The 19052-nt window shown below is 52.4% G+C and overlaps 1 protein-coding gene and 1 long non-coding RNA gene across 3 annotated transcripts in view; both read right to left on the bottom strand.

Annotated features, from left to right (window-relative positions):
* Positions 1–19052, bottom strand: part of HPCAL1 (hippocalcin like 1) — a 110955-nt gene that overhangs the window by 71677 nt on the left and 20226 nt on the right. The window lies entirely within an intron of this gene.
* On the bottom strand, positions 16702–18937 carry LOC132377112 (uncharacterized). Its single transcript, XR_009506531.1, has 3 exons — positions 18706–18937; positions 17326–17532; positions 16702–17109 (listed from the first exon to the last, which is right to left on the bottom strand). It is a non-coding gene; the product is annotated as an uncharacterized LOC132377112 (long non-coding RNA).

Consider the following 19052-nt stretch of genomic DNA (forward strand, 5'->3'; position numbering starts at 1 on the left):
CCCCAAGGCATCGCGCACACGTGAGCACACACTCACACATACACGCACCCATACACCCCCCTCGGGAGCACACTCAGACGTGCCCAGAGACTCACACTCCATTTATAAACTCAATTACTCCCCCTGGTTTGCGTACACAGACCATCTGTGTGCTCGAGCTACTGAGAAAATCTTCCCCCAAATGGCCAAATGTTCTCAGTGGTTGCCCCTTTGCAGGGAGGGGTATTACACATTATTAATTTGTTTTCTAGTTTCTTTATATTTTCTGAATATTCTACACTGAGCATGCACATATCACATTTATATTCAGAAGAAGTTCACGTATACAATTTTTAAAAGTCTTTCTAAGGCAAGTAGTAAGTAGCATCAAAGTAGGACACACTCAGATATTAATCTCATTTTGATTCACATAACAGCACTGAGCGTCTCCATGTTACAAAGGAACAAACCAAGGATGGGAAAATGGACAGAGCTGCCCAAGGTCACCCAGCTAGTGGATGGTATCTTACCGCTGGGAACAGGCTTCTCTGGTGTTTCCCAAAGACAGCAGAGTGAGCGAGCGAGACAGAGAGACGGACAAAGGAGAGAGAGAGAGAGAGAGACAGGGAGAGACAGCGCATTGAGAGGGGAGGGTGGAGGGTGGAGGGGACCGTGGCGTGCAAGAAACCCGTCTTACTCATTTGATTATAAAATATTTCTGAGCCACCAGATGGTATAATAGAGGCTGCAGATGCCCGATAGCTTTTCTACATTTCTCTGCACCGGGCTCCATTTCAGGGACCTGCAGAGTGATATCCAAGAAGTTATTCTGGACGCCATAAACACAATAACTGTACAATTTAAGAAACACTGTTCAATGCATCCGAGTAACAGATGTGCCTTCATTCCTGCTTCCCAGATAAACGGGCCTTTGGCTACCCCTAAGGCACCTGGGGGCACTCGGACAGGGGTGGCCCCTTCATGGCATGGCCGGCCGCCCGCCCAGGGATCTGGGCTCTGTTACATAATTAATCCTTGGCTCAGAGGAGCGGCACAGCCTTCACAGACAGCTCGACTCAGCGGTGATAGCCGCGGGGAGAGCGCACATCAAAGGCCACGTCTTCCTCGTCCTCCAAGATGAAAGCAGGGTTGAAGAGGTCACCGTAGCACTCAGTCTTCCGAGTGGCTTGTTCTGCCTTTCTTGTTCAGTGTTTAATAAGGGACCCCGCATCCCTGGTCCTTCAATAGCTCAAGAACCTAGTTTAAAAGCAACAGGTCAGGGCCCCATGCAGTCGGGCTACACAGCCCTCTGCTCTGCGCTGCTCGGTCTGCACTTCAAAGAGCTGGTGCGCTAAGGTTCTCAATAACCCAGGAAAAGCGTGATCCTCCTGGGGCGCGGGCCTGCCCAAGGCTCGCTCCGTAATTGCTTGCCTAGGAAGAGCTCGGCCGTGGGCCGTCTGTCCAGCCTCCAGGCTGAGCCCTCTGTCTTTCTTCTCTGGTCACTCTTTACCCCGCAGCCCCACCCCGAACAAGAGGACGGCAGAAGGACTTTATATGCCATGGGTGGCCCATCTAAACACCCCTCTGCAAGGACGTGCTTTGCGTCTGCCCTTCAAACTCAGTTCTGGTCGGTTCCACTGGGGTCTCTCTGAGCCGCATTGGCCACGCACAATCCAAGGTCTGCAGTCAAAGGCAGCTGCGGCTTGCAAACCCACGTACCAGAGGCCCCACCCTAAGCCCCTCCTCACCCTGAAAATGCTGCAGACTTCAAGGAGCCTCCAAATTCAGAAACGAAAGAAAGGATGACCCTGAGAATGGGAAGCGCTTACATGAAAGTCTGTGGGCAGATGCTAGGTTGGCTCACCTGCCCGCCCCCCCAGCATGGCCCACCATCCAAACACCCCCTACACACACACACACACACACACACCCAGGAGTCCTGGGGGAGATATGGTGCCATCAGTCCTTCACACCCTAGTGTGAATTACCACCAGGTTGCATTCATCCTGCCCCAGAAGGGAGCCACTACTCAGAGCACGGACCCTCTTAGCAGAGGGGTAGGGGAAGAAGGGATAAGTAATGAGTGAGGTGTGTTTTAAGGGGATGGGACGGGCCTCTGCGGTTGCCTTAGGGGAGAACAGGGGCAGGATGGGCACAGGAGGGGAAGGGGGTGCAAAGAGGAATGGAAAGGACCGAATGTTTCCCTTGTTTTAAAACTCTGCCAACCTCAGCTTGACTTTAGTTAGAAGAAGGAAACAGTCCTCCTCCTCCCTCCAGTCCCACGCAAGGCCCTGATCAGGAGCTGGCGGCCTCCAAAGCCTGTGCTTCCACCGCATGGCTCAGCCATGCCCTGGCTGGTATGTCGGCCTCCCCGTGAGGGGGACAGGGGACACTGCGGGGAGAGATGCAAACAGCCACTTACACGCCACAGCCTTGGATTCAGGCCACAGGACAGACAGACGGAGAGAATCCTCAAAGGCCAGGCTGGAACATTCTGGCCAGCCTGGAGGGCAGCCAGCCCACCCCAGGAACAGATTGTGCCTCTCCTTGCCCTGAGACAGAACCAAACTCAACCAGAGGGAGAACTGGAGGCACAGAAAGAGCTTAAACACATCTGGCTCTTTACGGCCCAGATGCCTTAGCACGTGCTGTTCCTGATGCCTGGAACGCACTCGCCCCAAATTCTTCCCAAGCCGAAGTCGAGCAACCCTAAAAGCCCAGGCTAGCAAATCACGTCCCCCCTCCCGCCTCTCCCAACCACTACCCCCTGCAGGGCTAATCAGTCCCTCCTGGAGCTCTCTGGGCACACTCGTCCCCGCGGGCTGTATTATTTATGTTCATCCTCCCCATCAGGCTGGAGGCCAGGGACTGCAGCGCTTTATCACCGTATCCCAGGAGCCGGAGCTGCCCGGCCTTGCACTCCAGGCGCCTGCGCAGAGAAGGCGGGGTGCCCCTTGGAGCCGAGCAGTGCAGCGTCCCCACCCCCAAGCTCATTCAGTGACGAGTCACTGATTACTCACCAGCGATAAAAAATCTGCCTTAAATCCTATAAAATCCCTATCTAAACGAAACAGCGCAACTCTGCAAGGAAGGACCCTTGAAACTCCACACTCCTGGATCTTTTCAAAATATTTGAATTTTCCCCAGGGTAATCAAAAAGGCGTTGCTTTAACACAGTCACATCCTTGCGGAAGCGCTGGGCCGTACCAGCTTCTGCTCTATCTGCGCTTCTCCCACGTACCCCGGGCGGTCTTACAACACAGCCTGAGCAGCCCTGGAATCACTTCCCGATTTTGTAAGGGCCAACAGTTCCCAGTTAGCTTTCCGAAGTCTGTGGGCAGCTTTCATGACTCTAGGGGAAAGTTTTGCTTAAAGGCCCAGCCCACACCCTGTGGTCACAACTGAACCTGATAGAGAAGCAGCCCTGTAGTTCAGTTTCTGCCACAATTTCCATTTTACATCTAGACCCTTGGGTTCAGCCTAGGTTTTAAGAAACTTTGCCCAGGACAGCCAATTTAAAGCACAACTCCGCTGAAAACCTCCCTCTAGATGCATTATATGGAGCATAGGTTAGTGGGCCGTCACGTAATTTATTTGGAATTTACTGCATATCCAATACAGTATCTGGAATTTATGACAGATGTTCTGGGGGGTGGGGGTGCTGGTGATTTAGCCCAGAGAAGAGAAGTCTGAGGGTTAACTGAATGAAATCATCTTGATTATAAGAGCCCTTTCTTACCCAGAGGAAAGTCAACAGGACAGGGCTTCCCTGGTGGTGCAGTGGTTGAGAATCTGCCTGCCAATGCAGGGGACACGGGTTTGAGCCCTGGTCTGGGAAGATCCCACATGCCGCGGAGCAACTGGGCCCGTGAGCCACAATTACTGAGCCTGCGCGTCTGGAGCCTGTGCTACGCAACAAGAGAGGCTGCGATAGTGAGAGGCCCGCGCACTGCGATGAAGAGTGGCCCCCGCTTGCCACAACTAGAGAAAGCCCTCACACAGAAATGAAGACCCAACACAGCCATAAAAATAAAAATAAAAAAAAAAAAAAAAAAAAAAAAAAGTCAACAGGACAGGGACACAGGGACAGGGGAGGAGGGGAGCTCTGGGCACTGAAGCCAGCCAGAGACAGAAACCTGCAGGGCCTGCAGGCTGCAGAGTTTCTTCTTAGAGGGTCTTCAGAGATCAGACTAAGTCCCAAAGGAAACTCCCCTGGTATCCAAAGTGACAGCACAAAAGCAAAGCTGTGGGAGTGACAAGCTTGGGGCTGGAACCCAGCTCTGCCACTTACAGACCTGGTGGCCCAGCCAGTTCAGCCCCCTGTGAGCCTGCATCCCCGTGGGACAAACGATGTCACCCCTCCAGGGACAGTCCCACACCCACTTACAGATGGCCTCGCAAAGTCACCACCTCTACTGTTGTAAGTGACATTCTGAGTTATCCAACATTAAAGAAACATTAATAACTAGAACATTTCTCTGCCAACCCTTAGCAGGATTGTGGTGCAGTTTTTAGCAACAGGCCCTATAACATAATCGCTATGCCTTACGTGGTCAGAGCAGCCTGGAGACCCACACGAGGAGCTCCAGGAATCAGTAAAGGAAGCATTAACAGCCTTCCTGTTCAGGTGAAGCAACTGGGCTCAGAGAGGTTAAGCCACTTCTGCAAGGCCACACAGCTGTTTGGAGGGCTACATTTCACACTCAGGTCTGTGTCTTGTTTCTGCTCTGGGGATGGCGAGGTGGGGATGGGGCTAGAAAGCAGGGCAGACGCACATGCCCCGCCCCCCACCATTTGATTCCCAAATTTCTGAGAGGTCACAGTATGAGAAACAAAGTGATGTCCGTGCCCACAGACTTTACCAGATCAACATAATCAAGTGAAACAACTTCATCCCAATGTCACGAAGCCCAGATTATCCAAGAATCCCCTGCATTTAGGGGCAGAAGGAAAATGTCTTCCTTCTTTAATCCCCAGCCTTTAATCTCCCACCTGTCAAGCCTGGATCTCTCAGGATAAGGAAAGGGGAGGGTATCAGCCAGGGTTGGGTGACGCAGGAGCCCCAGGCCCTCGACAGCTCTGGCAGTAGGAAGAACTGGTGTCAAGTAACCCCAGGAGGCCCACTGGCCCAGGGGACCTGTTCGCCAGTCTGGTTGCTAAGCCCCAGCATCCAGAAGACTAGCGAGCTGCCTCTGAGTCTTGCCATGTAACCTTGTACGCTCTGCACCACGATTTCCCTATCTGTAAAACACAGATAATAGCGCCTACCTCACGGTGTTATTGGTCTGTAAACGTTTTATTGTTAAAAAAAGAATTCCAATATATACAAGACAGAGAGACTAGTGTAATGAATGGTGGGTACACATCACCCAGCTTCAGATGCCCAACTTGCGACACATCTTGTCCCCTCTGTGCCACCACCACCGCTCCCTCCCCGGTGCTTCCTGGGAAACATCCCTGTCCATCGCTAGCTATCTCAGTAGGCCACAGGGGTGCTATGAGATCTAAAGAGATGGTACAAGTAAAGCACTCAGACACCGGGAGGGGGCACATAGTAAGAACTCAATAAACATTAGCTTGCACTTCTCCCCATTATTACATCAATGAGCCCACATGACCGCACTGCCACGGCTGGCACACTGAGCCGGGCACAGAGAAGGTGGCCAAACAATCACAGCCACCACTCCGTGAGCACCTGCCAGTGCCAAGCGAGACAAACATCACCCTGCTGAGTCTGCCCTTCAACCCTACGAAGTGGGAATTATCCCCACTTTACAGCTGGGGAGACTGAGGCTCAAAAAGATTAAGCCATCTATTTTTTAAAATCACACAACTAACATCCAGGCCTGTCTGGTTCCAAAGTTCACACTCTGTTCCCTTATGTTGCCTCCCAGTAATTTGTCAAAATATTGTCCATTAATATTTGCTTGGTTTTGTTTTTAAAGTATACAATTCAGTGGTTTCTAGCATATTCATAAGGTTGTTCAGCCATCACCACCATCTAATTCAGCACAGTTCCATCGTCCCTTAAAAGAAACCCCACACTCTGGCTGTCACTTCCTGAGCCTCCTCACTCCTAGCCCTAGCAACCACTAATCTATTTTCTGTCTCTTTAGATTTGCCTATTCTGGCCATTTCATATAAAGAGTCGTACAATAATTGGCTTTTTGTGTCTGGCTTCCTTCACTGAGCATAATGTTTTCAAGGTTCATCCATGTTGAAGCCTGTGTCAGTACTTCATTCCTTTTTATGACTGAATAATATTCCACTGCATGGATATATCATGTTCTGTTTATCCATTCATCAGTTGAGGGACCTTTGAGTTGTTTCCACATTCGGGCGATTATGAATAACGCTGCTATGAACATTTGCGTACACGTTTTTGTGTGAACGTGTGTTTTCTATCCTCTGGGAATGGAACTGCTATGTCATATGGTAACTCTATGTCTAATTGTTTGAGGAATGCCAAATTGTTTTTCCAAAGCGCTACACCATTTTATACCCCTACTGGCAATGCCTCTATTTCTCCACATCTTCACCAACACTTGTTATCGTCCAGCTTTTTGATTCTAGCCATCGCGGCGGAGGCATCCATTTACATTATATGCATTTATAGTTCGTCCTAAACTTCTGTGAAATCTCATGGGTTCCTCAAGGCAACCACACAAAGTAGGCAGAGAAGACTTTTACATCTTACAGATGAGTAAACTGTAGGCTCAGAGGAAATGAATAACCTGACTGAAAGATGATAGAAGGTCACCTCCATCTCAAATAAGAAGCATGATTCTGAGCTCAGTTTCTCCTCTGCTCTAGAGACCAGCCAGACACTGGCAGCTCCACGAGGAAGAAGGACTCCCGCCGTTTATTATGGCCGCACTGTGAGGTTTACATAGATTTCAGCACCTCCACATCACTCAGACCAGTCCCCTTGGTCTAAAATGCACCGCTCCTAAGAAAAAGCCACCCTCCCCGATAAAGAATCATGTCTCTTCAGTTCTGCCCACTAAAAGGATTTATAATGCTCCTTTAACTTTTTCTAAAAATAGTAAATCCCCTCCCCAAATCCAGAGATGGTCAGTGATACAGATTAAGCCAATGCAGCAGGGGTGGCTCGTCCTCAGAGGGCAGGCTCTGCAGCGTCACCAGGGACACCACCAGGGCCTTCCTAAGCCCGGGTCTGGCCCAGGTGCTTCCTTCCCAGGGGACTGCACACCCAGCCACTGAGCGCGATTGGAAAGGGAGGTGGGGAGGTGGGGAGGAAAAGGCAGGTTGTGGGGAGGAAGGGAGCAAGGGAGCAAGGGGGTGGGTGGCAAGATTCTAGTCACAGCTTCCAAAGGCCATAATGGCAGAGAAAGAGCCCAGGACGGGGCTGGAATCAGGGCCTCTCATTACCAGCTGTGTAGACCTGAGCACATTTCTCAACCTCTCTGAGCCTCAGGTATCTCGTCTGTAAATAGCGATGAAACACCTGTAACACCAAACCTCCCAAGGTGGCTGTGAGAAGTAAATAAAATATGAAAGCAATTTGACAACTATCAAGCTAGATGAGTCATTATAGTCATGAGGGGGGAGGGGTGCAGTGAAGTATTTCCATGTAATAGTATTGTTTTCTTCTAAAAATGGTCATCAGGGGACTTCCCTGGTGGTCCAGTGGGTAAGACTCTGCGCTCCCAATGCAGGGGGCCTGGGTTCGATCCCTGATTGGGGAACTAGATCCCACACGCCACAACTAAGAGTTTGCATGCTGCAACAAAGATCCCATCTGCCACAACTAAGACCCAGTGCAGCCTAAATAAATAAGGGTATATTTTTTTAAATAAATAAATTTTAAAAAATAAAAATGGTCATCAGAACTGATAACTTGTAATTTCACAGCAGACATGCAGCAACAGATGAAACCTAGTAAACATAATAAATAGCAAAATCTTTACAAATGTGCATATTTCTAACCTAGCAACTCTACTTCTAAGAATCTATCCTCAGGCATAAACACACAAATTGGGCGGGGGGGTGGGTTACAGGAATGTTCATTATACCATGCGGTAAATTGTAATGTTCAAAACGCTCATTTGTCCCTCCCCCACAGCGAGGGGAGGGGGTACGGTGAGGTGGGCCACCCCACTGACATCAGGCCTGGCCATATGGTTTGCTTTAGCCAATGAAGTGTGAGGGGAACTGACACGTGCTACATGTCAATTCTCGATTCTGAGCAGAAGCTTAAAGAACCATCATGTTCCACCATCTTTTCTTCTTTGCCATGAGACCAGCAATGTCTCACATGAGGCTGCCCTGTCAGCCTGGATCCCAGAGGGACGAGGGCATCAAGCAGAGCCATAGCCAACAGGGATAGTCATGTAACTTGAGCAAGAAAGAAACCTATGATGCTGTAAACCATGGAGATTCGGGGGGGTCATTTGTTACCAGAACATAACTTAGCTGACTGACACACAGCCCTGTTCCTATTAATACAGAACTGTAAACAACCTAAATGGCCAGCTAAACAAATTCTATCTATCTATCTATCTATCTATCTATCTATCTATCTATCTATCTCCACAATGGAAGGCCAATAAAATGATGTAGACATTGGCATGGAAAAACGTTCTCAATATGTTAACTTTAAAAAAAGCAGAATTAAAAAAAAAAAGCAGAATATAAAATAACACTACTGACAAAGGATTAGTCTCTGAAATACAAAAATATCTATAAATCAATATGAAAAAGATAATTACCCAAAAAGGAATTGAGCAAAGGAAATGAACACACAGCATTCACAGCAGAGGAAACCAAAAAGGAAAATAAACATACTGAAGTGTTCAGCCTCGCTAGAACTCAAGAACATACAATTTTTAAAACAACCGTGTGATACTGTTTTACGCCCATCTGTCATGTTTACAGGTCTTTACAGAAGCATCAATCAAAGTAAGTGAAAATATGATCTTATTTTTGCTAAAGATATGCATTTCTATTACAAGTATATACAGGGCATCTATAAAGTCTGGACACAGAAGACAATCTTTTGTTCCCTCACAGGTTGAAGATGTTCCTGACCATGCTGTGTCTACCTGCCAATGTTTCCAGACCTCACGGACTCCTCTATGTAGACAGGAATAACTCTTGAGGGGTACACGACAGCATGCTAGCAAGAGTTGTGGGGGATTTTTTTCTTTCTTCTTTGCTTTTCTGTGTTTTCCAGTCTTACCCAGGAATTTTTGTGTGAAAAAAATAATTTCTTCAAAAATCAAGTCAAGCTCAAAAGCAAAATGGCCACAGGTGAACTCTGGACGTGTCAGCTTCCGGAGCACGAAGGAATTCCAGTTTACAGGGAACGTCTGGGGCAGAGGAAGGAATACACCTGCCTCCTTGAGAACACAGACTCTAGAAGCTCGTCCTAGGCGGTGCCCCGCCCCTGGGCATGGACAGGTGAAGGCGCACCTGACGTCAGGACCCTGGGGAGCTGCCTGGGAGGCTGCAGTGGCTCCCAGCCCCGGAGGGAAGGCTTCTCGTTGCCTGTGCTGAGGCCAGGAGGCTGCTGAGACCATCGTGCTGCCTCCCCTGACCTCCAAGGCAGAACCCTTCCCCCAGAGGGGTCACAGAGATTGGGGTCAGAAGGAGAAACGCCAAAGCCCCAAGCACAGGCACAAGTGTCTACAAGTAGTTATGACCACCTGATTTACGCTCCGCTCTGCTTCCCGAGCCTCAACAGTAAAAACACATTGCTTGTATCAGAGGGGAAAAAATAATCTTTAAAAAGAGAAGTAGCTTTGTCTGCATCCGCCCAAGAGGCTGATTAAAGACCAAGCCCACCATGACCCAGCTCATACCTGGACCTCTGCACCCCGCCTCTCCACCCCCAATTCACACCCCGCCCGGCCCCTCCTGGCTTCCCCTGCCTGGCCCAGTCAGCTTATGGAGAATCGCCCCACCCTTGATATCTGATCCCCCCAATCCCTGATCACGTTCCTCATCCCCCACCTTTGAGGTCCAAGTCCTCAACCTGCCTGTGGCAACAATCCCGTTAGGCCAGCTTAGCAAGATTCCCCCAACACTTGATGTGTCCTCTTAGTAATTTTCCATCCACTGACCCCTCGACCCTGCTCCTTGGCTATGAATTCCCACTTGTCATCGCTGTATTCTCCCCCGGTTTAACAGGGTCAACCCTTTTTCAATGGTCCTGAATAAAGTCTCCCTACCGTTTAGCAAATGTCAGGATAATTTGTAACAGCCCTCGGCCTGGCAGGGAGTACAGGGGCCACCCTGGGCAGAAGCTGCCCAAAGAAGGGGTGGTAGGATCAAAAAGGGACTTGCAGAGAACCACCGGTTGGTGGGGATGGGACAGTGGCTGGAGGGAAGGAGGGCAGTTCCAGAGAAAACAGAAAACTGTTGGGCACAGGGACTTAAACACACATTAAAAAAAAGTCAGAGAACATGATGAACTTCATGGTCCTGTAACGGAGTCTTTACTGGAATGAGATGGTAGATGCTTCGGAGTCCAGAGGAAATGAGAAGGGAAGGGAGGTGGGCTGGGGACGCAGTGAGAGGACGCGGGCTCTGGTCCAGCACTGCCTCCAAATGGGTGACCTTGGGCAAGTCACTTCCCCCTAGAACCACCCTCTGTCAGCTTCCACAGAAGTAAGAAGGGAGGCAGACGAGATAAGCAAACGAGTGTTTAGGAACCATGTCTCTGGGAGTCCGCGAAACAAGTGATTCTGCTCTCACGTCAGGGAGGACGGGCCTTCATCAGCCCCGGGGGGGTGGGACCCACTCCAGTTTGATGCCAGTGGCAGGACAAGGAAAATCCTAAAGACTGCAGCCTGTCTCCACGCACCGCGATGCAAATCAACACTCAGAGCTACACTGAGTTCAACAAGGCTAAAAGCCTCAAGGCCCTTCTTCAGAAAGCCCGCTACCACTCATCGGCAGGCTGCCGTCTCTCAGGTCTTGTGACGGGATGACAGTAGTGTCCTTCTCTCCCACCCGGTCAACTGGGGACCCTGCTCCCCAAAGCTGTGTTCAGGCCCCTAAAGTGCAGGCCACATCCGCCAGGCTGCAGGAAGGGGACAGCTGCGGCCCAAGGGTCGGTTATGCGGCCTGGAGCACGGCCACGAAGTGACCAGCGCGGGATGCTGTGGCCAGGACAGACGCTCACACGCAGGGCTCCCACCGGCCACATCGCAAGCTGCCCTTCCTCTCAGCCATCCTCACTTACCCGGTCTAGACAGCCACGGCAGTGCATAGGAACAGTGGGGACAGGCGCCCTGACCTTAGTGACCTCCAGTGAACGTACCTACAGTTTTTGACGGGATATGCTTTACGAGCCAAAGAAGGTGAGAGCACTGGGAAGGCCTTGGAGATTGCCTAGGTTAGTGTTTTCAAACATTCTGGCTAAGGATTTAAAAATGAAATCTTACCCAGAACCTCGATAAAATGCAGGTGCGGGGTGAAGGGGGGGGGTGGCAGGGCAGGCGGGGCGCTCACCGGGGCTCAGGCCCTCCCGTCCACCCTCCTGCACCCCCAGCTGCGGAGCAGGTAACGGCGACGGCCCAGCCCAACCCCCTACCTGGTGCCACGAGCGCAGGTGTGCGCCAAGTTATGGCTCAGCCAGCAATCGCAGGGCATGACATGACAACAGGCAACACGGGGCTCCCCCCGAGATGACAACAGGTGACACGGCTTCCCAAGTGAAATGACCACAGGTGACACAAGCCCCCCCAAGGGAAATGACAACAGGTGACAAGAGCCTTCCAAGTGAAAGGACAACAGGTGGCACAGGGCTCCCAGGGAAACAATGGCACATGACACAGGACTCCTAGTGAAATGATGACAGGTGACATGGGGCTCCTAGTGAGATGATGATAGGTACACACAGCTCCCAGTGAGATGACAGCAGGTGACACAAGCCTTGCCAAGGGCACGTCACCAGCACAGGCAGTAGCTCAGCCAGGGGCCACCACGGCATGGCCAATGTGGCCGGGCAAGTGATGGCGGCTTATTTATTTCCAAGTCCAAGAAGATCAGAAACACCAGGCCAGATGGGGAGGAAGGAGTAGCCGGAGAGGACACAGAGCCTGGAACAAGCGAGGAGAGGGACAAGGCACTAAACACGCAAGCTCACAAGGTGAACGGTCTCCTGCTCCCCGAGAACACACCTAACAAGGAAGGATGTCCAAGCCAGCCTTGAAAAAGTTCCTGGGAGTTCGCTTCCTACCCTGGAAAATCACTTCCTGCATCCATTTGTCCAACAAACATTTCCTGAGTGTCCCTGGGTTTGGGACAGTGCTCGGTGCCCCAAAGCACATGAAGGAGGCCTAGCCCAGTGCTTGAGGACTTGGACAGGAGGAAACGCAGGAGGGTGAAGGGCAGGATCCCCGGACCGCAGGAAGGGCACGTGCAAAGCCTAGGAAGCAGGAGAGGCTGCCCGTCCCACAGACGGCAGCCGCTCCTGAAGGCTGGGGCCAGGGGCACCTGCGGAGTGGCGGAGGGGTGGGCAGGAGCCCAGGAAGGACAAACCTGGACGCCAGGCAGTCCCCAGAGCTGGAGCTGCTCTCTGCAGATGACTGGCCTGTCTCCAAAGTGCAAATCAAGAGGGCGGAGCAGTCGTGTGTGGCTTCTTTTCTGTCACTCCTGCAGCTGGGAGACTAGGCAAGAGGCGTGGATGGAAGTGGAGGCGACCGGGGAATTGGGACCGCCTGGTCCACGGGAGGGACGAGGGACAGGCCAAGACAGCTGACTAGAGGGCGTGGATGGGAACGTGCTAGTGAGACAGAATCCACAGGGCTTCGAGCAGTGGTTCTCAAACTGTGGTTCCTGTATTGAAAACGCAAATTCGCAGGCCTGACAGAGCAGCTTCAGACTCCAAAAGGCTGGCGTGGGGCCCATGAATCTGCATCCTCAGGTAGAGGGTCAGGGTCCACGCTTTGAGGAACAGGCGTGGAAAGCGGCTGCGCTGCACATCAGTGAGAGAAGAGGGTCCAGCAGGAACCTAGACCCGGCATATAAGAGGCACTAAGGAAAGAGTCCTTTTCCTTTTCCATAGTTAGCACTGGCCACCACCTGCTGAGTGTGCTAAGCCCTTAAATGCATCATCCTTGAGATTAATCCCTTACCAACGGTATTAGGTGAACGCTATCATTCCCATGTGCTATAGGCTGAGTTACGTCCCCCAGATTCATACGCTGACAACCTCACCCCCAGGACCTCAGAATGTGACTGTATCCGGAGACAGGCTCTTTAAAGAGGTGATGAAGTTAGAAAGAGGTCATACGGGTGGACGTGATCCAATCTGACTAGTGTCCTTAGAAGAAGAGGTGATCAGGACACAGACACGCACAGAGGGGTGACCACGTGAGGACACAGTATGGAGGTGGTCATCCACAAGCCAAGGAGACAGCCCTCAGATGGAACCAACCCTGCTGACACCCTGATCTCAGACTTTCAGCCTCCGGAACTGTGAGGCCATCAATCTCTGTTATTTAAGCCTCCCACTCAGAGGGAACACTGAGAGTGGTGTGGTTAAGAAACGGACCCAGGACTTCCCTGGCGGTCCAGTGGTTAAGACTCTGCGCTTCCACCGCAGGGGGCATGGGTTCGATCCCTGGTCAGGGAACATTTATCATCTTTCCTCCTCAGCAGAAGGATCCACACTGGGACCATCAAGGCCTCACCGAGTCCCATTACAAGGCCCTCATCACACACTCAAAGATCACGGGACCACTCTGAACAGGAAAACACTTCTGGCTCGCCACAGAAACTGCACAAAGTCTTTAGTTTAAAAAGCAAAAGAACCAAGATTTAAATAACAGGAAATGTTCTGAGGGTGGGAGACCCTGCACGGCTCGGCTAACCCTGGAGCCAGACTCTTGGAACCGTCCGCCGATCCGTGCAGCCACAGCCTGTGCCCCCATGCAGACCAGGGGGGGCAGGGCCTATTGCTGCTGCTTTATCAGAAAAAGCGTGGCAAATCTGAGGCCTAGCTGATGGGGCCAGCATCACCTCAAACCCACTTTGTTAGAGGAATCTTCATCTCGGAGGAACTTCATGGTTCCTGCAGCTGGGAACCACGCCAGCCCAGCACCTACCTGGAGGCCAGGAATCTGGGCCTGGGTGGGTAGGGGGGTGGAAGCAGTGGGCCAGGATGGTGGGACGGGGGCTGTGCCTTGGAGGAAAGTGTGAAGTGACGCAGGAGAGACGGGTCTCACTGAGAGGCAGGTGTCGCCGGGCCACATCCATTCTGGAGGCTCTAAGGGAGAATCTGTTTCCTTGCCTTTTCCAGCTTCTACCAGCCACCCACATCTCTTGGCTCTTGGCCCCTTCCTCCATCTGCAAAGCCAGCAGCGGCGCTGCATTGCATCGCTGCCCATTCTTAAGTCACACTGCCATGGGACTGACAACAGCTGGGAAAGGCTCCTCCCTTTTAAGAGCTCGCCCCTGGTGGCACCGGGTCCACCCTGGTCATCCAGGACCCTGTCCGCGTGTCAAGATCCTCCATCTTAATCACATCGCAAAGCCCTTTAGCATGTAAGGTAACACAGTCATGGGACCCAGGGATTAAAATGTGGACTCCTTTCGGGGCCATTATCCTGCTGACCACAGGACTGCCAAGGAGCTGGATTCCACAAAGCTGGAGCCAACGGTTTCTAACTTCTGGGTGCATGAGCCCCCCAGGGCAGCTCACAGGCATTCTGAGGCTCACCCCTGGTGCCCCTGATGCAGGAGAGGTGGGACGAGGCCAGGAAGCTGCATTTAATAATCTTCCCTGACAACCCCTCATGGGCCAGAACATCTGTAGCAGACAGTATTCAGGTGGGGAAGTAACCCAAATGGTGGTCAACAAACCTTACCGAGCACCTGCTCCGTGCCAGGCACTGCTCCAGGCTGGAGTCAGACACCCCTGAGTTCCCATGCAGAGCTGTGACCCCTCGGAGAAGTTACTTAACCTCTCTGGGACTCTCACTGTCCTCCTCTGTGAAATGGGAGCCTCCCCAGCACCTGCCTACTGCAGAGAGTGCCTGAGGAGACAAAGAAGGCCACGCGTGGAGGCAAGTGCAGGCGCCCCTGGGCTGTCCCAGCCATCACACCAGGCCAGGCTGCCTCAGAACCACACGAACAAACGGCTTGAGGACAGAAATGGCTTCAACTGAAGTCTTTTTACACTTACTAAATGCAACAGGCCATTACAAATGAAGCTTCTGCTACATCAGTCAGGAAATGAAAAGTTACAGGTCTGGTGTAACCATAAATCACCCACTTGTGAATACATATATAGTAAGTCATTAGCGTTAATGCCATCTGCAGAGAGCGCTACCTAGAGAACCAAGTCCCGCGCAGTTCGGCTCTGAATAACACCATTCTCTCCCGGAATAAGACAGAGCTCGGGGCCAAAATTAAGCCCTGGCTGAAGGTGAGAGTACTCACACCCACAGATGACTCTGGTTAGTTGGTTCCTGTCCAGTCCCAAAACAAAAATAAATCAGAAAAAAACTTCTTGAGCCCCAACATTACCAAAATAACTAACAAGAATACAATAGCACTTTAATCACCACTAGCTCATAGAATCCTCATGACAGCCTTCCCCGGTCAGGATAATTTACACGTGAGGAAACGGAGGCTCAGAGCAGTTAAGGGACTTGCTTGGGTCTCACGGCGCCAAGAAGCAAAGAGCCGGCATCTAACCCATCACTGGCCGTTGCGTGGGCTCGAGAGAAGCAACTGACCCAGTCCCCCCGCCACCGGTGAGCTGCTTTACACATTTTGGGGTAACAGGATGGCTGTGCACGAAACGCACATTTGGAAATTGTGTCTCACATGATCTAGAAGAATACCAAAGTAGTTCCCCAACTCTTAGCCGTGGTTGTCAATCCCAGGAGTAGTGGGGAAGGTGAAGCCAGATTCCAGGTGGACGCAGGTGACAGGAGCCATTCCCCAAGCTGCACGGGGCTCTGGACCACAGGGAAGGAGGGCCCCGGCGCACATCCCAGATGGGCTCATCTCCGTGGAGGATGCGGCGGTGGAGAGGCTCTCGCTCTCTCTGCCTCTGAGATGTGTGGTCCACACGTCAAAGCAGGGCCAGCCCCGTGTGCTCTGGCCACCCAGACAGAGAGCTGGCTCCAGCTTGGGGAAGGAGGGCTTCCCAGAGGAGCTGACACCTGCCCTTGAGCCAAAGGGACAGCAGAGACAAACAGCTGGAGGCCGGAAGGGGAGGCGTTTGGGGGATGGTGACGGTCCAACGCAGCTGGACCCCAGGGTGCATCTGGGGCGAGAGGCCTCGGTAGCCAGCAGCCCAGGCTGGAAGCCGGGAGCATCTGTCAGAAAGCCCCGGCCAACCTCAAAGTGCGTGGGGAGAGGGCAAGGGGGGGCAAGGGCTCTATAAAAGACAGAAGATGTCTAGTGACACCACCCCAAGTCCTCCAAAGGGAGAAACCACATGTCTCATAAACTTATCAGCGCTGCCGCTGAGAAGGAAAGTGAGTGCCTCACGCAGGGCTCCACAGGCTTCAAGCCAGCCTCTCTCACACTCTCCCCTCTGATTCTCACCCTGACAGCGAGCTGGCCAGGCGGGTGGCCTTACCTAACCTCACAGGTGGGGACATTGAGGCTCGGGAGGCAGGGAGGCCGCACACACCAGGCCACTAACTCCCAGGCCAAGCATCCCGCCAGCACGACCTGACCCCCACCTCCACCCCCAAAGAGTGGCCGGTCAAGGTTTTGTTTGTTTGTTTAAATTTATTTATTTATTTATTTTTGGCTGCGTTGGGTCTTCGTTGCTGTATGCGGGCTTTCTCTAGTTGCGGTGAGTGGGGGCTACTCTTCCTGTGGTGCGCGGGCTTCTCATTGCGGTGGCTTCTCTTGTTGCGGAGCACGGGCTCTAGGCGCACAAGCTTCTGTAGTTGTGGTGCTCGGGCTCAGTAGTTGTGCCTCGCGGGCTCTAGAGCTCAGGCTCAGCAGTTGTGGTGCGCAGGCTCAGTAGCTGTGGCGCACGGGCTTAGTTGCTCCGCGGCACGTGGGATCTTCCCGGACCAGGGCTCGAACCCGTGTCCCCTGCACTGGCAGGTGGATTCTTAACCACTGCGCCACCAGGGAAGTCCCCGGACAAGGTTTTGAAAGCAGGACGAACCACAGGGCTCCCACCATCTGCTTTAAGAGACCAAGGATGCCAGACGGGGATGACGTGCCAGCCTCCTTCAACCCACATTGAAACCAGCACCCTCCCTTCTCAGTGACTTGCTGGGGCCGACCGGGCAGCATTCGCTCAGGCCCCATGGCCAGCAGCCTGGGAGGCAGGGAGACTCCCGCTGCACTTTGGGACTTCCGAAGCAACCCCAAGATTACGTGGCTAAGTTAACTCACCCGTACACCCCCCAACAGGCCTGGGAGCGAGGCTGTCCAGTGCCCCTGCTGTCTCTGTGCTTATTCTGTCCAGGATGCATTTGGGGAGCTCCCAGCAGGCGATGGGTGCGGGCACCGACGTGGAGTCCGGCCACCGCAGGCCCGTGGCAAAAGTCCAATCTCACCCCCTCTGAGTTCTCTGGGTCCTCACCTCACTTTCAGGCGGCTCTGCAGCAGGTTAAACGTTAGTGCAACAACCTGTCTCCTGCACAGAGTTTAAAAAAACCCCAGCTGCAGACGTAGAGAACAAACGTATGGATACCAAGGGGGAAGGGGGGGTGGTGAATTGGGAAATTGGGATTGACTTATATATACTATTGATACTATGTATAAATAGATAACTATGAGAACCTACTGTGTAGTACAGGGAACTCTACCCAGTGCTCTGTGGTGACCTAAACGAGAGGGAAATCCAAAAAAGAGGGGATATATGCATACATATAGCTGATTCACTTTGCTGTATGGTACAAACTAACACAACATTGTAAAGCAACTACACTCCAATAAAAAAACAAACCCAACTGCTTCATCATTTCCCAACAACCGCCCCCCAAGAGTGGGAAAAGGCCAGTCAGATCTCATTCAACAAGGACCCGGAGTGCAGCCCCAAGAAGGCACTAATTAGCCCTGATTTAGCCAGAGAGCAGGACCGCAGGGCAGGGACAGTGAGTCAGGCCAGCGGCACCTGAGCAATGGCTCCTGGGCCCGCCTCCAGCCAGGAGAGCAGATGTTTAATGCGCACTTTTCTGACTCGTGACGTCCTAAAACCGCGCAGCACGAGGAAGCTTCTCTGCAGGACACCCCAAAAGAAACATCATGGCAGCTCTGGGCCTGGAGCTGGGGACTGAGGCCTGCAGCCTGATGCTGACGAGGGAGGCTCCTTGGGCCCCACTCCGAGCCACTCTCTGCAGAAACGGGTGCAGGGCAAGGCCGAGTAGCCTGGGCCTCCGGGGCTCCATGGGGGCAGCCCACCCCAGCACCTGGGAGCCTGCACCAATCCTGGCCCAGCCACCTGGAGCCTGAGAGATCGGACAAGCCACGCACCGAGTCCCGATGTCCTCATCTAGAAAACAACGGTGGCCCCAGAGAAAAACCCCTGAGAAAATGTGATTATCGCAGGCGATGGGTTAAAAGCACTGAGTTCAACCCAACAACTGCCCTCACCCTCCACACACACACACACACACACACACACACACACACACACACCCCAGAACAAACAACAGGGCAGCTATTCACTGGCCATGATGATAAAGGACTCCATTTTCACCAAAGGTCAGTTAGACAGGTGAGGCGGGAGCAGCAACGGTTTTTTCACCTTCCCTCGCCTCTGTTACTCACATTTCCCCAAAAGGGAAGCTGAAAACCAGCAGGGCCAACGAGAAATCCCAAAACTTAATGCGGTGGTTTCTGAGAAGCGCTGAATGGCGGTGTTACACTCAAAGCTGTGGAGGGGCCGTCCCTACAGCGAGGAAACTGAAGCAGAAAGACGGTGACTTTCTTCCCAAGGTCACGAAACAGGTAGCCTGGCTGAACCCACACCTGACTGCAGGAAGCTCCAACCCTGCCCGGAGACACGCAGTCACCGCCAGAGCCGGAACCTGAATACCAGACCACCGGAGACGGAGTGCTGTCGTCATGGCAACCAAAGTCTTAACAACTTTGGCATTTCCACAACCTTTGATTGA

The sequence above is a fragment of the Balaenoptera ricei genome, chromosome 13 (genome assembly GCF_028023285.1).
Source record: "Balaenoptera ricei isolate mBalRic1 chromosome 13, mBalRic1.hap2, whole genome shotgun sequence".
NCBI classification, from domain to species: Eukaryota; Metazoa; Chordata; class Mammalia; order Artiodactyla; family Balaenopteridae; genus Balaenoptera; species Balaenoptera ricei.